Source organism: Lepidochelys kempii, chromosome 6 (assembly GCF_965140285.1).
Source record: "Lepidochelys kempii isolate rLepKem1 chromosome 6, rLepKem1.hap1, whole genome shotgun sequence".
Lineage (NCBI taxonomy): Eukaryota > Metazoa > Chordata > Testudines > Cheloniidae > Lepidochelys > Lepidochelys kempii.
In genome coordinates, this window is record NC_136385.1 from 18382392 (window position 1) to 18405918 (window position 23527).

The 23527-nt window shown below is 41.7% G+C and overlaps 1 pseudogene; it reads right to left on the reverse strand.

Moving 5' to 3' along the window:
- Window positions 1-1767: 1767 nt before the first annotated feature.
- On the reverse strand, window positions 1768-5028 carry LOC144930679 (up-regulator of cell proliferation pseudogene; annotated as a pseudogene).
- Window positions 5029-23527: the final 18499 nt, after the last annotated feature.

A 23527-nucleotide genomic window follows, 5' to 3' on the forward strand; every position in this document is an offset into this window, starting at 1 on the left:
GAGAAATGGCACCAAGCGGAGTGTAAGGGCATCGCATGCCTGGCCAAAAAGTGACATTTCTAGGCTTTTTTTTAATCCCTTGGAGAGGGCAGCATCCACCACTTCCCTTCCTCGCCCATCCCCCCAGCGTAAATGGAGAAAATTTCTCTCATCAATAGCCAGCAAATCTCAGTACAGATGCACAGGGGCAGCCTCTTCCCCATGGTGGGAACTTAGCGGGGCTAGACAGAAATGTGGAGGGCTGTGCTATATATCTTGTGGGCACACGTACATATTTATTTGTCTAACAATGCGCACTTAAATGTCTCTTTTATCCATGTTATCCTCAAAAGGAGAATAAAAATATACACAGATCAGTTTTAAACTTTATCTCTGGCAGCTACCTGGGCCAACATTTATTCACAGAAAATCAATAGGAAAAAAAATTGTACTCAGGATGTTCCTCTCTCAAAACCTCGTCTCACTCTCCTGTAAACCATTTCTCATTTAATTTTCTTTGAAAATTCTTGATCATTTATACACAAAATAAATCAACATCAGTCAAACATGGCATTTTAGAATTTCATTTTATAAAGCTCCTGGTTGGCCTGAACTGGGGCTTATACAGTATCTGGCTAACAAGCAAATGAGATCAGGCAAAAATTGTAGGACAGTAAATAGTCAAATCATCGGCATTTATACATCAGTGAAAGTCAGGGCAGTGAAGCTCAACCTTGGCTGCCACAGCTCACTTAAAGCAATTTTAAAATCACGTTTGGATACAACAGGAATTACTGAAATGTTCATTCACATCTTTATAGACACTTTCATCCAGAAGGATCCATTTGGATGTTACAGACAGAGCTGGGCCAAACCATGCCATGCGAGCAGGGGGGAGGAAACCCAGGCAAGTATTAGCCAAAATGGCAGTATGTGACCTTCTAGCTGGGACCACAGATTTCTTAGCACCACTAACTGCCTTCCCTGGCTTCTCCCCACAGCACCCCCATGCAGAAGGGTAGCAGGCAATCACAGGGCAAATAGCCAATGCACCATGGCTTCTTAGCTTTACTACCCTGGATGAGAGATGTGTGCGGGGCAGTGAGCAGAGCAGAGGGAAAGACCATTCCCAGGGATGGGGTGGGTTTCCCATGGAGCCTTGGTGTCTGTTGGGTTTGTGGGGATTCCCTTTGAAACCTCAGGGTCTTTTGGGGTTGCTGGCTGCATCCCTCCTTTCCCCATTACATTATGCTGCAAACCTCCCTCATTGGTGTTTCTGAAGTACTTTCCCCCTCCCATGTGTTACCCCAGAGAAGGCGAGCATCAGGGCCAGGCTGTTTGGTGTCAGATTAGCCATAAAAGCACAGGATATTGATCCTCTAAGTAGCAGAAGTGGATGGTTCGTATTCGGGGGCTCTTGGAGGGAACACTCATGTGGGAAAGGTTTGCAGGTCACTGGATGGTACCACTGTATCAGCAAAATGCAGTGGTGAGGACAAATTGGGATTTTGGCGATTTGCTCCTTAAGACAGAGGTGCAGAATCTCCACATTTGGGTCTTTCCCTCCTTCTTTAATTTTGCCATACATCGATATGTGATGTGAAATGTGATGGGATGTGAAATGTGAAATAGCATTGTTTCTTTATCTGTTTGGAAGCTGCAACCTGTGTCTGATATTAAAAGAGAATCACCATTACATTTAAGGGAATTAACTTCTGTAATTCTCCATTCACAAAAGAGTTTCTCAGCCTGTTTTTGATTTCAATGTAAAGGCTTCCTTTAGGCTCTTTAGAACAACTCTCTGCAATAAGTTTCATCATAATCTGCTTTGCCATTTACTTTTCCATCAGTGTAACTATTGCACTCTTCTATTAAGGATTTAGCTAAAGCCTCTGTTTTATGCCAGCATTCCTGTGTCAAGAATTCTTTCACACCTGATATTGATAGTGTGTAACCTCTGAACACTTTTAAGTCTAAGTATTCCTTTTTCATTTTGAAATTTTGTGTTTTATAAGCACACAAGCTTTTGGCATCCCGTAACATCTTCCAGACTGCACTGCCCCTATCCGCTAGGTCTCTTCTCAGCTAGAACTCCACATCTTCAAATATGTTGCGTCTCTGTAAAGGAATGAGTGATAATTCTGACAATGTCTCTCTCCACATGTTCTCCAATTCCTTCTCCAGTTCATCATTATTTAATTTACAGTTGCTTTTCCTGCAATGGTTCAGAAGCCCATCCACTTTCTCTTCAATTTTTCTCTTGTACTCTGACAGGACAGAGTCTGTTTTGTGTTGGCCTTTTTTAATATGAATCGCTTCTTGCCACTTGCTGAATGAATAACTCTCCAGTTCATTCCTGAGACTATTGGCACTTCTTCTAAAATCTTCTTTGTACTTTTCTATCAGGTGCAGATTTGCTGCTCCACTTTCAAAATACTGTTGTAAATGATTCAAAATCTTCTCTGCTTCTTGCCTCAGTTTTTCCTGTGCCTCACTCTTTAGTCTGATTGAAAGATTAGGGTCTAGTTTATCTGGTGGCTGATTTTGGATGAAAGTTTCCTTTTCAGATACCCAGAAAGGTATCTCCTTCCGGAAACCCCATTCCCACTCTGCATACTTCACAGACAGCTGGTTATAGGCTTCATCAACAAGGCTGTTTCTAAAGCTGAAAATGAAGTTCTCATGTTTTACAGCATTCCACAGGCTCCTCACCCATTCAAGAAATTGGGGAATGTCCTTGGGAGTTCTCTCTTGTGAACAATCTTTCAGAAATTCAAACAAATATTTCTTTAATTCATAAACCTTTTGACTGTATCCCAAATTCACTGGAGCCATGGGGGAGAGTCCGTGCCACAAAGCAGGAATGTACCAATTGTGTTTTTCCAGATCATAATCCATAATATCAGAAAAATTCATCTCCTTGCATTTCTTTTCCATGTTGGCTGCAACTTTGGTCATTTCATTCAGCTGTTCCAGGAGGTGTTTCCTGTCCCTCATGTTTTGTTCATGTGCAGACACGTCACTGACATTCTGATGCACAAACTGGCAGTTGTTTTTTTTCCCGATTTTCTCCATTCTGAGAAATGCATGGACCACAATTTGCAGAACATCTTTCATTTCAGTGGCATTCTCCATGGCCATGTTAACGATGGTGATGTCACTCAGTCCAGTCACCAGGGTGGCCAGCTCATTGTCATGTTGATAACTATCCTCCAGCTTGGCCATTTCGGGGGCTTTCAAGCCTTCTGTGTCTATCACCAGGATGAAATCACAGCCCAGTTCCTGCTGAAAGTTCCCTGCCACTTTAATGAGTAACATGAAGGCTCCCCGTGTGCATCAGCCACTGCTCACTGCAAACTGCAGGCCGAACATGGTGTTGAGGAGGGTGGATTTCCCAGTGCTCTGTACTCCCAGCACCATCAGAACCAGCATTCTGTACCTTCCCCCCAGCTTGGCATCAAGCTGACTCAGAACATCTGTTACCCACTGCAGTGGGATGTTGGAAATGTCTCCATCAATGATCTCCATGGGAAACCCTTTCAGCATGAGGTCAGCTGCTATGCTTGGGAGATGGGTGAATTGCCTTTGGCTTTCTGCCATTTTACCTTCTTTAACCATTGAGCATTCAGCTTCATAAAACTGCCCCAACTCACGCATGAAATGCTGCACTCCTAAGGAACTGGCAGAGATTAATTTGTCTAACTCTGCAAACATTTTGGGGTCATCTTTTGAGTTTTTGCATTTCTCTTTATATTGATCCCATAGTTTAGAAAGATTCTCCCTAGCAGTGGGATCCAGGCCAAACTTCATCCATTTCAGGAAGTAATGTTTCTCCCTGTGATGTAGGTGTTCTATTCCAGTAATAAATGTAATCAAACCATCAGTAAGGTCATGTTTATTCTGCTGAGCACATAAATCCATTAATTTCTTTTTCAGCTGAGATTTATAGTTCTCCAGTGGGGTGTCTCCTTGCTTTCTCATTCGGCACAGCTCTTTATCCACTTCAGCCAAGTTTCTCCATGTCTCCCCTTGGAGTCTCAGCTTTTCCCTCTTGTACTTTGCCACATCTTTGATTTGTGCAGTGATTTCCTTTGCATATGTGTTTGGGGTCTGACATTCCTTGTTATCCTCATCTACCTGGATGCCTAATTGACGTGCTGTCTCAGCCATGGCTTCTATACTCACTCTCTTGGGAGAAGATTTCATTATGGCTGCTATTGCAGACTGCAGAACTTTTACAAATTGTGCCTTATTTGTGGTACCTCCTTTCCACAGCACATGTGACTTGTTCAGTTTCAGCATCGAGGCTAACTTTTTCAGGAATTCCAGCGTTTGCTTGGCTTTCCCAGCCTGATAATTGAAGATGAAGTAGTATTTAGTGGCTGATCCCTGCAGAGATGATAACAGCGTGCATTCTCTCTCACTGATGCTCTCCGTTAATATGAACACTGCTGAGGAGACCTCTGTTAAAAAGCTGAACTGCAGCCAGTGCAACTCAATGTCTCCCCGCAGGTTTGCAACCACAACAGGCTCTGGGAAAAGATCCAGATTCTCCCTCCCAGCAGGGAAATACCAGGAAATCTCGAGCAGCCCACCTGCGATTTCCCGAGGGATGTTCCCAGACTCCATGTCTCGATGGATGAAGAAATCCTGGTGCTGCTGGGAGGGGCTGAGAACCTCATTGAGGAGGTGGGACTTGGAGAAGCTGCAGCTCCCCATCCGCACAAAGGAAATGGTTGGCATTGACGTGAGCACCAGGCTCTCCTCTCTGAACCCTCTACTCTCTGACAGGGAGTGCGGCCTCCACTTCCTCACCATGTCCCTCATGGCCCACAGCAGTAGGGTGCACTTGGGGGTGTCGAGGGCAGGTAGCAGCAGAGGGAGAGCAAACTGGCACATGGACATTTTGGACAGGATCTCCTGCTGTAGGAAACTGTCTGAGGAAAGCAGAATGGCACAGAGAACATCAAGGGTGTGCACGGAATCACTGGTGTCTGTGTCACTGAGAAAAGTAAAATCTTCAGGAATATCCAGCTCCTCTTTGTCCATAGTTAGTGTTTGATCAGTGGGTACCCTGTGCTCAAGGCTTGTGCTTCTTGCCATCCCATTCAGAGCCATGAGCTTCCTGAGGAAATGCCAAGGTAAATCTCCTGTTGTCTGAGGAGGGCAGTTCTTTAGACTTTCTGGTGTGATTTCCAGGACATCTCTCAGCTTTAGTTTCCTGCTTCTGTATTTCTCCTTTTCTAACTTTGACTCGATGTACTGAAGGGCTTTTGGTCTCTCTGCAGAAAGGTAATACAACATAAACACTTTGATAAACTGAAAATGTTTTCAGGTGGAACTCTTACTTTGGTATTAGGGCCATAATGTGAAGGAATTGCAATTATTAAACAAAAATCATGGAGGTCTGCATGCTCCTTATAAGTGACAACCACTTAGAGGGGTCGTGTAGCTGGAGTACTGAAGCACCATTTATCTGGTGCAACCTTCACAGATTTGACCCAACTGTCACACTCTCAGTCATCCTAACTGAAATGCCACACTTATGGAGAGCTATGGAAATTCTTTCAGACAGGTCATGTATTCAACTAGAAATGTGGTTTTGGTTGGCCTAAAATTATTGCAATTTTGATATGAGAGGTTTCAGCCATTCATAAAATGGCCAGAGAAGAAGGAGGAGGTGGTGCTGCTGTTCCCTCCCCCAGTCCTCCCATAACATGTAGCCCAGTGGATGTGGGAAAGCCAAGTTTGAAATCCTGCTCTGAAACAGGTCCCAAATTAACTTTTCTGAGTCACCAAAAATTTCAAAATATTTTAGATTTGGTTTGACGCAAACTAAATATTGTTTTTTAAAGTTTTTTTTTTGGAACCACCACCAAACCAAACAAACACTTACTCATCCAGCTCTGCTCAGTTGCAATGCAGGCAATCCTTCAGGCAATGCATAAATTCTTCCTTCTTTCCACCTCCCTTGTTTACTACTTCACCTGATGGTGTTCTTGTCACCACTTTTCTTCTCAGTACATCACACTAGGGCAGGAAGTGAGGATGAATATGCAGTCAGCTTACTGGCCCACACTAGCAGCATATTCTACCCAGGAGACAGATCCGCAAATGTTACAAAGGCTGAATGATGACTAGAAATTGTAGCAACCAGCATGGAACTTAGAGGGAGGGTCACAAGTTGCAGGAGGGAAGAGTATGGAGAAAGCACCAGCAGGTCAGTCTGTGTGCACATGGCTCGAATGCTAAGCTCCAAGTGCTGCAGCTCTGTAAATAGTTGCTTGAACGAAGGGCTGGCTTAGTTTAATAAGACTGGATCCTCACAGAGGAAAAGATTGATGGATGATATTGAAGCAAATTGAGAACAAACAGACAAAGGCGTATAATTTAAATAACACCAATATCTTGAACACTAGAGGTGTAGAAGCATTCGATGACAAAGTCTGTGAGTACACTGTTCGAACATTATGCCAAGATGACCAGGCTCATATATGGTGATGAGGATAGAGCCATTGCAAAAACATGCAAGATGGAGTATTTGGGAAGAAAGGCGAAGATCATTTAAATATGTGCCTATAGAATTCAGTACCATGGCTTCAGAGAGATCTTTCTCATACCTGAGCGAGAAGATGCAATAGAGAAGCTTGAACCAAGCAATTCCCCTGGGCTGGACCCCATCTGTGACCATGAGCTAAAGCACTTTGGGAAGAAGGCTAGAGCCAGGTTGTTGGACATCAGAAATTACTCAAGCATAAAAAAGGAAGGTACCTAAATTGATGGAAATCACCAGTTACTGTTTCTCTGAAATCCGGCAAGGATCCCTCTTTTCCAGGCAGCTATTGGCTTATATCTTTAATCAGTCTCCTTTGCAATATAATGGAAAGAACAGTACAGTCAAGGCTTCTATGGTGGCTTCTAAAAGAAGGAAAGGTAGAACCTACCCAAATGGCTTATGGGCCTTTGCACTCAATGACAGACTTGCTGGTGGCCTTCTGGCAGCCTCTTAGCAATGGCTTCCAGAAAAAGCCACCGCAGTCATCAACAGGAGTCTGTTTTAAACTCAGTGCAACATTTAATGGAGTCTGGTATAATAGGCAGTGAGATGGGAGTTTGGTAAAATGCACCTCTGGATAAGAGGTTTCCTACCATACAGGAAAAAAACCCACTAAGATTAAGTTATACTCCTTCAAAGACCATGAGGCCAGGATTTCTTCAGGGCTCAGTATTAAGTCCTGGTGTTTTTTTGCTGCTCTCCTCTGGTCTGTCAGACTACCTGAAATGATTTGAATACACCTATGCAGACGATGTTGCACTTCATACCATGGGTCTTGAAAAAGATATATGGAGAATGGATTGAATGAGGACTTAGAAATCGTAACTAGATGGGCAACGCAACATAAATTCAAGCTCAATCCAGCAAAAACAAAGTCCACCTACTTTACCATAATTATAGGAGGTTCAACTACAGTCCAATCTTCACACTGGCTGGAGAAGGTATTGCTGTTGAGAAAAATCTGCTATACCTTAGAGTGACATTGACACTGTACTCATGTTTGGACCACAGGTCAAAAAGTTGGCAGCCAAAGCAAAGAAGAGATTGGCTCTTCTATAATGTATTGCAGGTACCAACTGGGGTTCACATGTTTGAACACTGAAAACAACATGCTGCTCAATATCTCATCCAATACTTGAATAACTCTTACCTGTCTGGTCACATAGTGCTCTCAGTAACCTTGCCAAGATCAATGTTGTGCAGTCATCTGCAATTCACACACTAACTGGAGGTGTAAGATCCACTCCAACAGCAATTTGTAAAAAGAGTTTTTGATGTTCAACCACTTGAGAATCATAGAGAAGAATAGCTATTTTGGCATGGAAATTATCTCATTCCCTATCTGAATGTCATCACTGTTCAGGTCTGTTCAGAAACTGGAAAACCAACTTAAGGCTGAAAAGATCCTCTTGTTTCCAGAAGTGCACAAAGGCTACTGGAGAAACAGAAACACTTGATGATGCTATGAGGGTAGAGTGTGTGAAGCAACATGTACACCCACTAATCCCTCCACATGAATCTATTTACTTTAATAAATATCTCTCCCTTTGGGAACCTTGCTCAAAGGAACATACGGAGTTGGCCACCCTAAAGAAAATTGTAGAAAAGCCCATTGAACAGTATCAGTCACAAGGCAAACAGATTCATCGGTACACTGATGGTTCATCAAATAAATCCTTTAAGAATGGTGGCTGTGGATGAAGAATGTCTTCATCCAGGACCCTAGTGGAGAACATACTCATGGCACCACAAGAAATAAACAGAGCAGAAATAGAGGCCAGTGTTGTGATCTTTGTTGACAGGTGTCGATCCTCAGTTCCTTTAGAAGAAACCTGAATGCTCTCATCAATGCAATGCATAAAGAGGTTTGGAGGATCAGAGAGAGAGGCAATAAATTAACTTTGGAATGGATTCTATCACATGTTGACATATACGGGAGTGAGATAGCTGATAACTGTCCAAAACTGGAAGATCGGAAATTCATGAAAAAACTCATACAGATACAGACAGACATCATCTTCCTTTCCAAATGCAGACAGATGGACATCATACCAAAAGGACTGAAGGTAAAAAATCCATTACAATCTATATACCACACAGACTATGCTGACAGCTTGTGCCACACGCTCTGAAAGAAACTGTGGAAGCACCTGATCAACATCCTCTACAGCAAAGAGGGAAAGATTAAGAATGAGCTCTCAAAACTGGATACTCTCATAAAAAAACAACCCTCCACACAAACTCCCTCGTGGCTGGAATTTACAAAAACTAGACAAGCCATTTACAACACACACTTTGCTTGTCTACAAAAGAAAAAAGTCACTAAACTATCTAAACTACTACATGCCACAAGGGGCCACAGCAATGGTTCCCTTAACCCACCCGGCAATATTGTTAATCTATCCAATTATACTCTTAGCCCAGCAGAAGAATCTGTCCTATCTCGGGGCCTCTCCTTCTGCCCCTCCACCCCCACGAACATGATACAGTTCTGCGGTGACCTAGAATCCTATTTTCAACGTCTCCGACTCAAGGAATATTTCCAACACACCTCTGAACAACATACTAATCCACAGAGACCTTCCTACCAACTCTACAAAAAGAAGGATTCTAGGTGGACTCCTCCTGAAGGTCGAAACAACAGACTGGACTTCTACATAGAGTGCTTCTGCCGACATGCATGGGCTGAAATTGTTGAAAAGCAGCATCACTTGCCCCATAACCTCAGCCGTGCAGAACACAATGCCATCCACAGCCTCAGAAATAACTCTGACATCATAATCAAAAAGGCTGACAAAGGAGGTGCTGTTGTCATCATGAATAGGTCTGAATATGAACAAGAGGTTGCCCGGCAGCTCTCTAACACCACTTTCTACAAGCCATTACCCTCTGATCCCACTGAGAGTTACCAAAAGAAACTACACCATTTGCTCAAGAAACTCCCTGAAAAAGCACAATAACAAATCCGCACAGACACACCCCTGGAATCCCGACCAGGGGTATTCTATTTGCTACCCAAGATCCATAAAACTGGAAATCCTGGAAGCCCCATCATCTGAGGCATTGGCACCCTGACAGCAGGATTGTCTGGCTATGTAGACTCCCTCCTCAGGCCCTACGCTACCAGCACTCCCAGCTATCTTCGAGACGCCACTGACTTCCTGAGGAAATTACAATCCATCGGTGATCTTCCTGAAAACACCATCCTGGCCACTATGGATGTAGAAGCCCTCAACCCCAACATTCCACACAAAGATGGACTACAAGCCGTCAGGAACATTATCCCCAATAATGTCACGGCCAACCTGGTGGCTGAACTTTGTGACTTTGTCCTCACCCATAACTATTTCACATTTGGGGACAATGTATACCTTCTGATCAGCGGCACTGCTATGGGTACCCGCATGGCCCCTCAGTATGCAAACATTTTTATGGCTGACTTAGAACAATGTTTCCTCAGCTCTCGTCCCCTATTGCCCCTACTCTACTTGCGCTATATTGATGACATCTTCATCATCTGGACCCATGGAAAAGTAGCCCTTGAGGAAGTCCACCATGATTTCAACAATTTCCATCCCACCATCAACCTCAGCCTGGACCAGTCCACACAAGAGATCCACTTCCTGGACACTCCGGTGCTAATAAGCGATGGTCACATAAACACCACCCTATACCGGAAACCTACTGACCGCTATTCCTACCTACATGCCTCCAGCTTTCACCCAGACCACACCACACGATCCATTGTCTACAGCCAAGCTCTACAATACAACTGTATTTGCTCCAAACCCTCAGACAGGGACAAACACCTACAAGATCTCTACCAAGCATTCTTACAATACCCACCTGCTGAAGTGAAGAAACAAATTGACAGAGACAGAAGAGTACCCAGACTTCACCTACTACAGGACAGGCCCAATGAGGAAAATAACAGAATGCCACTAGCCATCATCTTCAGCCCCCAACTAAAACCTCTCCAACGTATCATCAAGGATCTACAACCTATCCTGAGGGACGACCCATCACTCTCACAAATCTTGGGAGACAGGCCAGTCCTTGCCTACAGACAGTCTCCCAATCTGAGGCAAATACTCACCAGCAACCACACACCACACCACAGAACCACTAACCCAGGAACCTATCCTTGCAACAGCCCATTGCCAACTGTGTCCACATATCTATCCAGGGGACACCATCATAGGGCCTAATCACATCAGCCACACTATCAGAGGCTCCTTTATCTGCACGTCTACCAATGTGATATATGCCATCATGTGCCAGCAATGCCCCTCTGCCGTGTACATTGGCCAAACTGGACAGTCTCTACATAAAAGATAAATGGACACAAATCAGATGTCAAGAATTATAACATTCAAAAACTGGTTGGAGAACACTTCAATCTCTCTGGTCACTCGATTCCAGACCTAAAAGTGGCAAGTCTTCAACAGAACTAAGATGGAATATAAGCTGGCCCACCAGGGTTCCCCACCCTCCGCTGCTGGTAAAAGTTCCCGCCACTTGGTAGCTGGGTGGGACACAAGGGTGGGGAAATGCTCCCAGCACTAGCAGCTACTCCCCTGGTCATGGTGGGTTTTTTTGCAGCACTGGGAGAGCTCTTTTCCAGTGCTGGTGCTGCGACTACACAGCCACGTTAAAGCATTGCCACGCTTGGTCGTGAAGACATCCCCTAAGTCCAGACAAGGGTGAGGGCACAGTGCCCCTCTTGCTTTGCCTTCATTCAGATGGGAGGCAGTAATTTAGGGCAGGCATCTAACAGCAGAAAATTAATAGAACCCCACGATGGCTCAGCTGTGCTGGCTGACATGTTCTGTGTGAGAGAGCAGAGAACCACATCTCCATCCATTCTCCTCCCACCTTCAGCCATGGACACACAGTCCTTTCCTCCAGCTCTTGACACAGCTCCAGGGATTTATGCCTCTTCTTCCTGCCCCCTTGTCAAATTGAGAGAGAGGAAACTTGTCCCTGAAGCGGTTTCCAGAGCTCAGGTGCCAGTTCTGCTCTCCGAGAGCTTCTCCTGCGGCTTGTGGGCAGGGATGTCCTGCTCTGAGGGGCCAGTGCTGATGGGACACCTCCCCAGCTGCAAAGGGAGGTTACTGGGGGACAAGGAGAGGCCCTTCTGGCCTATGCTATGGAAGGACTGGGGGAGCAGGAATATCTGGGAGGACCATGGGAGAGAAGGAATGGTGGGGGCAGCTATAACCTCTGTAAATGCCCCCATCATTAATGTCACGCATCCTTAGTCAGGAGTTCTCTCCCTGATGATTGGCCCATGGTACAAGAGATTCTTTGTTCAATCACTGGGGATCCCCATCACTGATGATCTTTGTGAAAGGCAAAGGAGGCCTTTGCAGCTGAGCTAGGATCTGTGCTCTTTCTCCCTCCCCACCTACAACGGCAGTTTCTTCTTCTCTCCACCTCCTACAAGGAGGTCAAATATATCCCGTCCATTGATAGCCACCTTTGAAGTTCAGGTGTGGACAAAGCACCCTTTCAGTTAGGCTAAATATGGGAGCAATTAAATACCCCACGGTTTAGTGGGAGCAAAAACAACAGAACCCACCACCCAAGGCATGGACCAGCATGGCCTGAGTAGTAGGTGAGACAAGCAGGCTGAGGAGAACCCTAGTACTGATTGCAAAAATGCAGGGGCTGGGGAATGGATTTATGTTGCAGATAACTATCGAAAGGAATAAGGAAGCCAGCAGAAACCCAGAGAAGCCTTGGTAATGTGGCTGTGGAGGAAGCCAAGAAAAAGGCCTTTGTTAGGGCACAGGACTGGCTACAAGCAAGTTTGCATTTCTACTGTGTTCAGGGAAACAGAGCTGTGTGCACCTTCTTCTTAAGTAAACAAGATTGTACCAAGAAATATGGGACATTTATAATCAATTTCTCCTCTTAATGGAAACAACCTGGAGAGGCCCCGAATACTGCTAACCACTTGGGCCTAGAGGCAACACTATAAAGAAATACAGTACACACAAAAAATGCCTTTAGCTTGAACTGCAACACAAAACCTTATCTCTGAATTCATACTTCCCCCGCACGAAAAGAATAGATCATGTATCTTCACATTTCTAGAAAGCTTATGTTAATGTTGCTGATGTCACAGTTAAAGTTTGTCTTACAGTTGGAGGTAGTGGGCAGTAGCCTGTGGAATCGCCAGGTCCATCAATAAGAGTGATTAACACAATCTGTGGGTTTTAAGGCTTGATAGAGAAGCCTCCGAGTCAAAGGCCAGCCATGCTCTCTGGTTTATTTGGGCAGATCCTCTGAAGCCTGCTTGTGACACCCGTCACCCACAGGGCCACAGACCCCCCAGTTGAGAACCACTGTGGTAGAATAGATCCCTGTCAGCCGAAAGAGCTGAGGCTTTGTCTTGAGTTTTCTACACTCCGTTACTGTGCTTGAGTCAGCCTCTCTCACATGAGAAGAGCCACACTGTGAATAAACAAAGGTCCTGCTGGGTCCAAACTGGCACTGCACTCACTCAGGTGGGGCACTAAGACTTTTAGGAGCTCATCCCAAGGCTCTTTGCACAGCAGTGAGCTGAGCCCCTCTATGGATTCTTTCCCAGTGGATGGTGGGAGAACTTGTCTGTCCTTTCTTGGGACACAGGGGGAAGAGTGGGAAGGCATTGGAGAATTAGAAGCACTCAAGTGCAGCTAGCTTGCATCCATACTACAGAAAGATCATGTTAGCTGGTGAGTTGTGCTAACTTAGTCTTTAGCCTGTGCCCCGAGGGGCCAGCTCACTTGAGTTATAAGCAGCACATCTTAAGGGTTTTTCTGTGTGGACAGGAGTCAAGTTAGGGCAATGCATAAGGTGTAGCTCGAGTTAACTCGGCATCTCCTTTTGAATCTGAACAATATTATCTGCAGAATACAATGAAAATACTTCACTCTCACATGCCCCATTCACACCTGGCAGTGCCAATCTCTTCTAACCATGTTCACTGCCACTATAGAACAAAGGGCGATAAGAGGACATTGTCTTGGGGAAGGTCTGTCTCCTCCGGCTCTCTGGTTTGTTGAAAGTCTAATTCCAACTCGGGATTTATGCCACCTTTCTCCCACAGCTTTGGGGCTCGCAGAGTCTGTGATTCCTGATTTAATACCTCCATCAAGATAAACAGAAGAGAAATAAGTTGTTTAATGACTAATTCTGTTCAATCACATCCTGTTTTGTATGTGTTTGTTTTATTCAATACACTGCACCTGCTGCCAGGGCCGGCCCACAACATTTTGGCACCTCAGGCATTAGGGGGACCAGATGTCCCAACTTTATAGGGCCAGTGCCGACTTTTGGGTCTTTTTCTTATATGGGTTCCTATTACCCCCCACCCCCTGTCCTGATTTTTCACATTTGCTGTCTGGTCACCCTATCAGGCGCGGAGCTCAAATGACACCCCCATGCCCCCTTGCTTGGGCCAAAACTTTGAAAGGTCTCAATTCTGCCTTCTTTCCGTTCTACTCCGCCCATGGTACTGCTCTGCTACCTACCCCAATAAAGGAGAACTAACAACTTTAAATGCCTTGTTCAAAAATTGTCAGTACACTTTACTATGCAGACAAGAAAAGTTACATTTGCTGTTCAGGCATTTGAAAGTTAACACTGGCATTTTGATGTTTGAATAATCAAAGTGGTGCTTCCGTGCCTTCTTGGTTGCAGAGACTTGAACTGCTTCTGCTTCCTGAAGGTCCACAGTCTGGGCCAACTCATACTCTATTGAGATGGTTGCAAGGCCGACTAGCCTCTCCTGGGTCATTGTGGAGCGTAGATGTGTTTTTACTAATTTCAGCTTGGAGAAGCTGTGTTCTCCACTGGCAGCTGTTACAGGAAGTGTTAGAAGTATGCACAGAGCAACAAAAGAATTTGGAAAGAGGGTGGTCATCTTATTTGTGCATGTATATTCCAGAACAGCCTTTGGAGTTGATCCTGTTGAATGTATCTGAAAAGGGCTTTCAGTTCATCACCTATATCACTTGCATCAATATCGCACATGTCATCATGTGTCAACACGGTCTCTAGTGCCCTGCATTGCTGGTTTAGGTCTTCTTCAGGTACAGTGAGGAGTTTGGGAACATCCTACAACATCCCAAATATGCTTCTGTGATCCTTGAGCGGCATGAAACTTTCTGCAACTGATTGTATCACACAGTCTAGCACCCGGTTAAAGAATTCAGCTTTGAATTGTTGTTTGGGGCCTCTTATGAGATTATCCCGTGCCTCATATACAAAATGTCGTCTTCTTCGGTGACTCTTGAATGGGTGGGGAAATAGCTTCAGTGTGAAGCTCCTCTACCCATTTCTGCGCACTCTTCAGAATGTTTTGAAACCCCTCATCTGGCCGGAAGGAGTGTAGGTGGCTGCAGCGGCAGAGGAGCCAGCCAACAGAGCTGGAGACAGGGGAGTTTGAGGGGGAGTTCTGCTGGAGGAGAAGGACTGAGGTGAGAAGGCAAAGACAGACACAGAGGCAGCAGTGGTGGTGACCCAAGCCGTGAAGGACACAATGAAAACCTCATGTTTTCTTCCACACTATGGATAGAGACATCTTTAATGTTTTTAATGAAGTAAATACTCATGGGAACTGTGTGCTCATGGGAGACTTTAACTTCCCAGATATAGACTGGAGGACAAGTGCTAGTAATAAGAATAGGGCTCAGATTTTAATAGATGCGATAGCTGATGAATTTCCTTCATCAAGTAGTTGCTGAACCAACAAGTGGGGATGTCATTTTAGATTTGGTTTTGGTAAGTTGTGAGAACCTCCTAGAAGAAATGGTTGTAGGGGACACCCTTGGTTCCAGTGATCATGAGCTAATTCACCTTAACCTGAAGGGAAGGATAACAAAAAATAGATCTGTGAGTAGGGTTTTTGATTTCAAAAGGGCTAACTTTAAAAAAATTAAGGACATTAGTTAGGGAAGTGGATTGGACTGAAGAACTTATGGATCTAAAGGCAGAGGAGGCCTGGGATTCCTGCAAGTCAAAGTTGCAGAAGGTGTCAGAAGCCTGCATCCCAAGAAAGGGGGAAAAAATTCATAGGCAGGACTTGTAGACCAAGCTGGATGAGCAAGCATCTCAGAGAGGTGATTAAGACAAAGCAGAAAGTATACAGGGAGTGTAAGATGGGAGGGATCAGCAAGGAAAGCTACCTTATTGAGGTTAGAACATGTCGGGATAAAGTGAGAAAGGCTAAAAGCCATGTAGAGTTGGACCTTGCAAAGGGAATTAAAACAAATAGTAAAAAGGTTCTATAGCCATATAAATAAGAAGAAAACAAAGAAAGAAGAAGTGGGACAGTTAAACACTGAGGACTGAGTGGAAGTTAAGGAGAATCATAGAATCCTAGAATATCTAGGCATGGCCCAATATCTAAACAAGTACTTTGCCTTTGTCTTTAATGAGGCTAATGTGGATCTTAGGGTAATGGTAGCATGACAAATGGGAATGAGGCTATGGAGGTAGAGATTACCATATCCGAGATAGAAGCCAAACTTGTACAGCTGAATGGGACTAAATGGGGGGCCCAGATAATCTTCATCCAAGAATATTAAAGGAATTGGCACATGAAATTGCAAGCCCATTAGCAAGAATTTTTAATGAATTTGTAAACGCAGGGGTTGTACCACATGACTGGAGAATTGCTAACATAGTTCCTATTTTTAAGAAAGGAAAACAAGTGATCCGGGTAACTACAGGCCTGTTAGTTTGACATCTGTAGTATAGAAAAAAAATTTGAAGGAGAAAGTAGTTAAGGACATTGAGGTCAATGGTAAATGGGACAAATTACAACATGGTTTTACAAAAGGTAGGTCGTGCCAGACCAACCTGATCTCCTTCCTTGAGACAGTAACAGATTTTTTAGACAAAGGAAACACAGTGGATCTAATTTAGCTAGATTCCAGTAAGGCGTTTGTTACGGTGCCACATGGGGAATTATTAGTTCAAGAATACAAATTATTACAGAGGGTCCTACTGAAAGGTGAACTGTCAGGCTGGAGGGAGGTTACCAGTGGAGTTCCTCAGGGATCGGTTTTGGGAGCAATCTTATTTAATCTTTTTATTACTGACCTCGGCACAAAAAGTGAGTGTACACTAATAATGTTTGTGTATGACACAAAGCTGGGAGGTATTGCCAATTCAGAGAAGGACCGGGATATCATACAGGAAGACCTGAATGACCTTGTAAACTGGAGTAATAGTAATAGGATGAAAATTAATAGTGAGAAGTGTAAGGTCATGCATTTAGGGATTAATAACAAGAATTCTAGTTATAAGCTGGAGATGCATCAATTGGAAGTAACAGAGGAGGAGAAGGACCTTGGAGGATTGGTTTACCACAGGATGACTATGGCCACCAATGTGATATGGCCGTGAAGAAAGCTAATGCGGTTTTGGCATGCATCAGGTGAGGTATTTCCAGTAGAGATAAGGAGGTGTTAGTACCGTTCTGCAAGGCACTGGTGAGACCTCATCTGGAAGACTGTGTGCAGTTCTGGTCTCCCACGTTTAAGAAGGATACAGGAACAGGTACAGAGAAGAGCTACTAGGATGATCCGAGAAATGGAAAACCTGTCTTATGAAAGGAGACTCAAGGAGCTTAGCTTCTTTAGCCTAACCAAAAGAAGGCTGAGGGAACATGTGATTGCTCTCTAGAAATACATCAGAGGGATAAATACCATGGAGGGAGAGGAATTCTTTAAGCTCAGTACCAATGTGGAAACAAGAACAAATGGATACTGTGGAAGAAGACAAGTTCTTACTTTTAGTTTGCATGCAACAAGTTAGATACAGTTTTATTTTTAGGCAACTGCAAGAAGGAAGACAGCCGTTTGGACAGGGTGTCTGTTTTTATGCAAATTTTTAAAGTATAAACAATGTAAAGCAAGTATTTATACCTTTTTTTTACATAAAGCTCTGCTTTGTCTCTACATTTTTTATATTTTATTTGTTTGTAACATGTTTTTGCTACAATTACATTTTATTGTTATTTTAAGGTAAGGTTTTTGCTTTGCAATTTTTGTACGCTTACACCTGTTTTGACTTTAGAAGTTTTGAGTTCTTAGGGGTTAGAGTTAGCCTAACTTTTGCTTTTTTTTTTTTTTTTTTAAACAGAACTAAGATGGCTGCACTTCAATGCCCTTTTTTACTTTCCCACTCCCCTCTTCAGTGCTTTGAGCACAACCATCATTTTTAAACTTTTATTTTTATTAGAGCTTGTATTTTTGATATTAGATTAAAAGGATCAGCCCCATAACTTTTGGTTGGATGTAGCGATAATGCATAATTAGTATGAACATGAAAAGTATTTTTGTTATTCTGTTTTTTATAACAACAATACCATATTTTTTAATTAAACAAAAACAATACAAACATTAATGTGTTTAGTGTAATAATATGCTGGAGTTATTTTGTAGCCTTAGTTACATAGCACAATATAATTATAATTAGTCCATAAGATAAATGCTTTATAGATGGTATGAAAGGCATGTTTTTTAATTTGATATATATTTTGAAGCACATAGATTTGGCCTTGTAATTTAGAGATTTTTTGAACCTTTGGTAGGAGTGAGTGTAGGTTTTGGAATTGGTCGGGTATTAAGGTGGTTTAATTAAAGGGTATTTGAAGCCTTAGGTTTAATTATAGGATTTTATTTGCAGGCCAATAGATAAGGATTTTTTGCAGCAATGGTGAAATTAAAATGTATGTTTTGCAAATGGTGACCTTAACGTTTACACAGCTGTAACTAGCTTGGAAGAGCAGGTGTTTTGTTAGGGTTGGTGTTTTCTACTTTTTTAACAAATGCTGTTAGAAACAGTGACACATTTTATTTTGGCTTTAGCTTTTGTATGCACGGAGGCTGTGGGGGCTTTAAAGGCCAATAATGTTTATTGGCTTTTTATTTTTATGTAAACATTGGGTGTTATTTTAGGAGCACTGACTATAAATTGGCTAGGCATACCAGGGGAATTAATTTTTTAAATATTACCGTGAATTGTTTCATGTTCTATGCATTTTTTTTACGGACCTGCAGGATTTGGTATGTGGGAGCCCACACCCCTTTCACTGGCCCGTAGGCTTGGAAGGAGCAGTGCGAGTGCCTGCAACTTTACCCTGAAAACGTTTAAGTTTGTTTTTACGGCCACAGATCAGATGGCACTTTGGAAGCACTAGTAAGGGCAGTGGGCCAGGCCTGGTGCTTAAGGTCACTGTGAATGGCCGTTAGCTGGTTATTTAGGAAATTTTGAACATGCCAGATTTTACTTCATTTTTTTTTGCCTTAGTGATATTTAATTCCATTTTTATTAACAGCTTTTGGGTTATTAACCTAAGGGCGGAGATAACATGTAATTTACCCATTTCAGCTTGCACTTGGGTTAACTGTGCTTTAGTAATAAGACTAGTGGCCTTTTTTAGCTGCCCTGATTTTTTATGATGTTGTTGGCTTTTATAAATGTTTTCAATTGCTGCTGCACTATTGGCCCCACTTGACAGGTGTTTGACCAAATCTTTTTTTAGAGGAGACACTGGCGCTTTGCTCTGCTAACCGAATGGCAGCTTTTTTGGAGCAGTTGAGATAGATATATACGTGACCTGAAAGCTAAATAGGGCGAGGGTAAATTTTATCATTTTTAATATAGCATGAATTACTATTCCTTTAACACATTTCTTTTAGTAAAGTACCATACCACATTTGTTGTTTATATAGTTTAAAATACTTTTAAGAAGCATTGACATGAATAGCATAGGAGGGGTATATTGCAATATGGTACAGATTAGGTTATTAATTACTGGGACTATTTTAGTACAGGTAAATTTTTGGTGGCAGAACACACCCTTTTTTAAATATGAATTTGATTATTTACTAATTGGGCAACCAAAACCAATAAGGACCTTTTTTATGACATATTATAGACCCCTAAGATGGCTTTTATATTAACCCCGCTATAAAATCCACTAATTTTAATGTTAGATTCTTGAGGCTTATTTGTAGTGATATTGTATACTTTTCTTTTTATGGACTAGTTTGTTTTTTATTTAATTGTTTTCTTAGATAGGATATTTTGAACCTTAAACCTAATTTTTTAAACAATATTTAAAGACATTATTAAAATGTGAAGGCCTTGGCCATTGGGTTTTATTAGAATATCTGGTGTTGTTTGTATTTGGATGTGTTACGGGGGTAGAAGTATCATGGAGGGAATGGCGGGGGCAGCGGCAACAAGGCACCTTTGGTATTTGTTATTTGAAAGCGAAGTAGGGAGGGCAATATATGCTGAAGGTACTTATTGAAAAACACAGGGCGCAGCCTTGGAATAAACCCCCAAACCCAATTAATACCACACTTTTAAGCATGGATTTTACAAGGGTTTTTTTTTGCCAGTGTATAACGCTACGCCTTGTTTACCAGGGCCAGTTTTTAATGTTCTTTGTAGTTCGGAATTTTTGGACTTTGGCGGTTTTAGCTGAGTGAGCGGCTTTGTTTGTTTGTTTGGTTTGGAGCAATTGTGGTTTAGTACTGTGGAAAAAAAAATATATATATTTTTTAGTTTGAATGCAACAAGCCAAAAAGCGTTTATTTTTAAGCAATTGCAAGGGAAGAAATACAATGGACGGAGAATACCTTTGCCTTAGTAGTTTTTTAAAGTATAAACAATATAAAGCAGTATTTATACCCTTTTATTATATAAGATGGTGTCTTTGTTTATACTTTTTTTGAGATTTTATTTGTTTTTCAAATTTTTTGTTAACAATTACATTTTATATTTATTTTAAGGCAAGGTTAAACAGCTTTGCTTGCAGTTTTTTTATACGCTTTACGAGGTCTGCCTTTACAAATTTTGCGTTATTATGGTTCTGCGTTAGCCTGACTGTTGCTTTGTTTTTCAATCAACTGAGAGGCCGACATTTAATGTTTTTTAATTTTGTTTTTACACTCCCCCCCCCACTTTTGTGCATTTTTTAGCACAACTACCATTTTAAATTTTTTATTTTTATTAGATTTTGTATTTTTGATTTTAGATTAAATGGTTAGCCTTATCAACTGTGACTGGATATAACAACAAAGCACACTGTTTGAACATGAAAGGTATTTTTGTTATTACATTTTTTACAACAACATATTTTTAAACTACAGAAAAACAATATAAACATTACTGTTTTTATTGTAACAATCTGCTGGGGTTGATATATAGCCTTAGTTACATAACACATGACATTATGATAGACACTTTATAAACTGTGGAATGCATGGTTTTTAATTGAATATATAATTTGAAGTATCATATAATATACTTTGAAGTACATAAATATATATGTACATCAATGAAGTACATAAATACAATATAACTTGAAGTACATAAATTTGACCTTGTAATTTAGAGATTTTTTGAACCTTTGGTAGGAGTGAGTGTAGGTTTTGGAATTGGTTTGGTATTAAGGTAGTTTAATTCAAAGGTATTTGAAAGCTAAGATGTAATTGTAGGACTTTATTTGCAGGCCAATAATGGAATTGTTGGCAGCAGTGATGAGATTAAAATGTATATTTTACAAAGTGGTGGCCTCAACATTTACACGGCTGTTACTAACTGGGAAATTAGGTGTTTTGTTCGGATCCTTTTCTGTTTTCTACCTTTTTAACAACCATTGTTATAAACAGTGACGACTTTTTTTGGCTTTCGCTTTTGTACGCACTGAAGCTGTGGGAGCTTTAAAGGCCAAAGTGTTTATTAATTTTTTATTTTTACTTAAACATTAGGTGTTATTTTAGGAGCACTGACTATAAATTGGCTAGGCATACCAGGGGAATGAATTTTTTTAATGTTCCCGTGAATTGTTTCATGTTCTATGCATTTTTTTTACGGACCTGCAGGATTTGGTATGTGGGAGCCCACACCCCTTTCACCGGCCCGTAGGCTTGGAAGGAGCACTGCGAGTGCCTGCAACTTTACCCTGAAAACGTTTAAGTTTGTTTTTACGGCCACAGATCAGATGGCACTTTGGAAGCACTAGTAAGGGCAGTGGACCAAGCCTGATGCTTAAGGTTACTTTGAATGGCTGTTAGCTGGTTATCTGGGAAATTCTGAAAGTTTGAACATGCCAGATTTTACTGCATTTTTTTTTTTTGCTTTAGTGATATTTAATACCATTTTTGTTAACCGCTTTTGGGTCCTTGAACTAAGGGTGGAGATAACATGTAATTTACCAACTTTAGCCTGTACCTGGGTTAACTGTCCTTTAGTAATAAGACCAGTGGCCTTTTTTAGCTGTTTTAATTTTTTATTATGCTGTTGGCCTTGAAATGTTTTAAATTGCTGCTGCACTCCTGGCACCATTTTACAGGTGTTTTACCAGATTTCCTTTTTCTAGAGGAGACCCATGGCCTTTGTTGTGCCAACAGAACAGCAGCCCCCTTGGAGCAGTTTGGATATATAAAATTGACGTGAAACGAGATAGGGCCAAACAAATTTTACAATTTTTAATGTAACATTAATTACTGTTAATTAGTATTTTAAAACTTTTTTTTAATAAATACGATACCACATTTGTTTAAAATTTTTCATGTACCTTTAAGAAGCATTGACATGAATAGCATAGGAAGGGGTATATTGCAATATGGTACAGATTAGGTTATTAATAACTGGGACTATTTTAGTACAGGTAAATTTTTGGTGGCAGAACACACCTTTTTTAAATATGAATTTGATTATTTACTAATTGGGTCACCAAAAACAGGAAGGAGCCATTTTTTTATATATATACTACAGACCCCTGGAATGGCCATTCTATTAACCCCATTATAAAACCCACTAATTTACATTTTAAATTTTTTAGGCTTATTTGTAGTCATGTGATATACCTTTACTTTTACTGACCGGTTTGTTTTATTTAATTGTTTGCTTATATGGGATATTTTGAACATTAAAAATATTTTTTCAACAATATTTCAATAAATTACTAAAGTGGGAAGGCCTTGGCTATTATTAGACTATATGGTATTGTCTGTACTTGGATGTGTTACGGGGGGATAGTATAGTGGAGAAAATGGCGGGGGCAGTGGCAACAAGGCGTTTCTGGTATTTGTTATTTAACAGCCAATCAGAAAGGACAATACATGCTGAAGATACTGATTTAAAAACACAGGGCGCAGCCTGTGGAATAAAGCCCCACATTTAATTAATACCACTTTGTTAAGCATGGGTTTTACAAGGCTTTTTTGGCCAGTGTATACTTTTTTGTTTTTTTACCAGGGTTAGTTTTTAATATTTTTTGTAGTTAGGAATTTTTGGACTTTGGCAGTTTTAGCAGAGAGAGCGGGTTTTTTTCGTTTGAAGCAGTTGTGGTTTAGTACCATGTAGGGGAGAAGTGACCAGCACGTTACCCTGCAGTGGTCTGGGTTTTTTTGGCAAATGCTGGCTGTGTGGTAATTTCATTACTGGACAAGTGAGCGGTTACTAGCACTTCAGTTTGTTTGTTTGTTTGTTAGTTTTGCTGTCCAGAAGGAGGAAAAGCAATACCAGAAGGAGGGACAGGCTGATTAGTAGTTGAAGTAGAGTTATTTTGTGGCCAAGGGACTTTTTTGCAGAAAGAAGCATGGGTTCAGGCAGTGAGCTCTTGGCACTTTACAGCAGTGTTGGTAGTTAGCAGGACTTGCTAAGGGCCTTTTTAGTGTGGGGCCAGAGCAGTTTTGTGTTGATGGACCTGTACGTAGACCCAGTTACCTGTTTTTTAACCAATGGCAGGTTGGTTGAGGTTTCTTGGAGCAGGACTTGTCTTACCTGTGACTACAGAGACCTAACACATTTTATTAATGCCTGGCAGTGTTCTGCAGATTTTACGGCTGCTTGGACCCATTTTAAGCCCCTGTTTTTTTCTTGGGGCAGTTAGGTTTTAATAAAACCCCTTATGTATTTTTAGCTCATTTGACTAAAACGTTTATGGCCAAATGATTTTAATTAAATCATTTT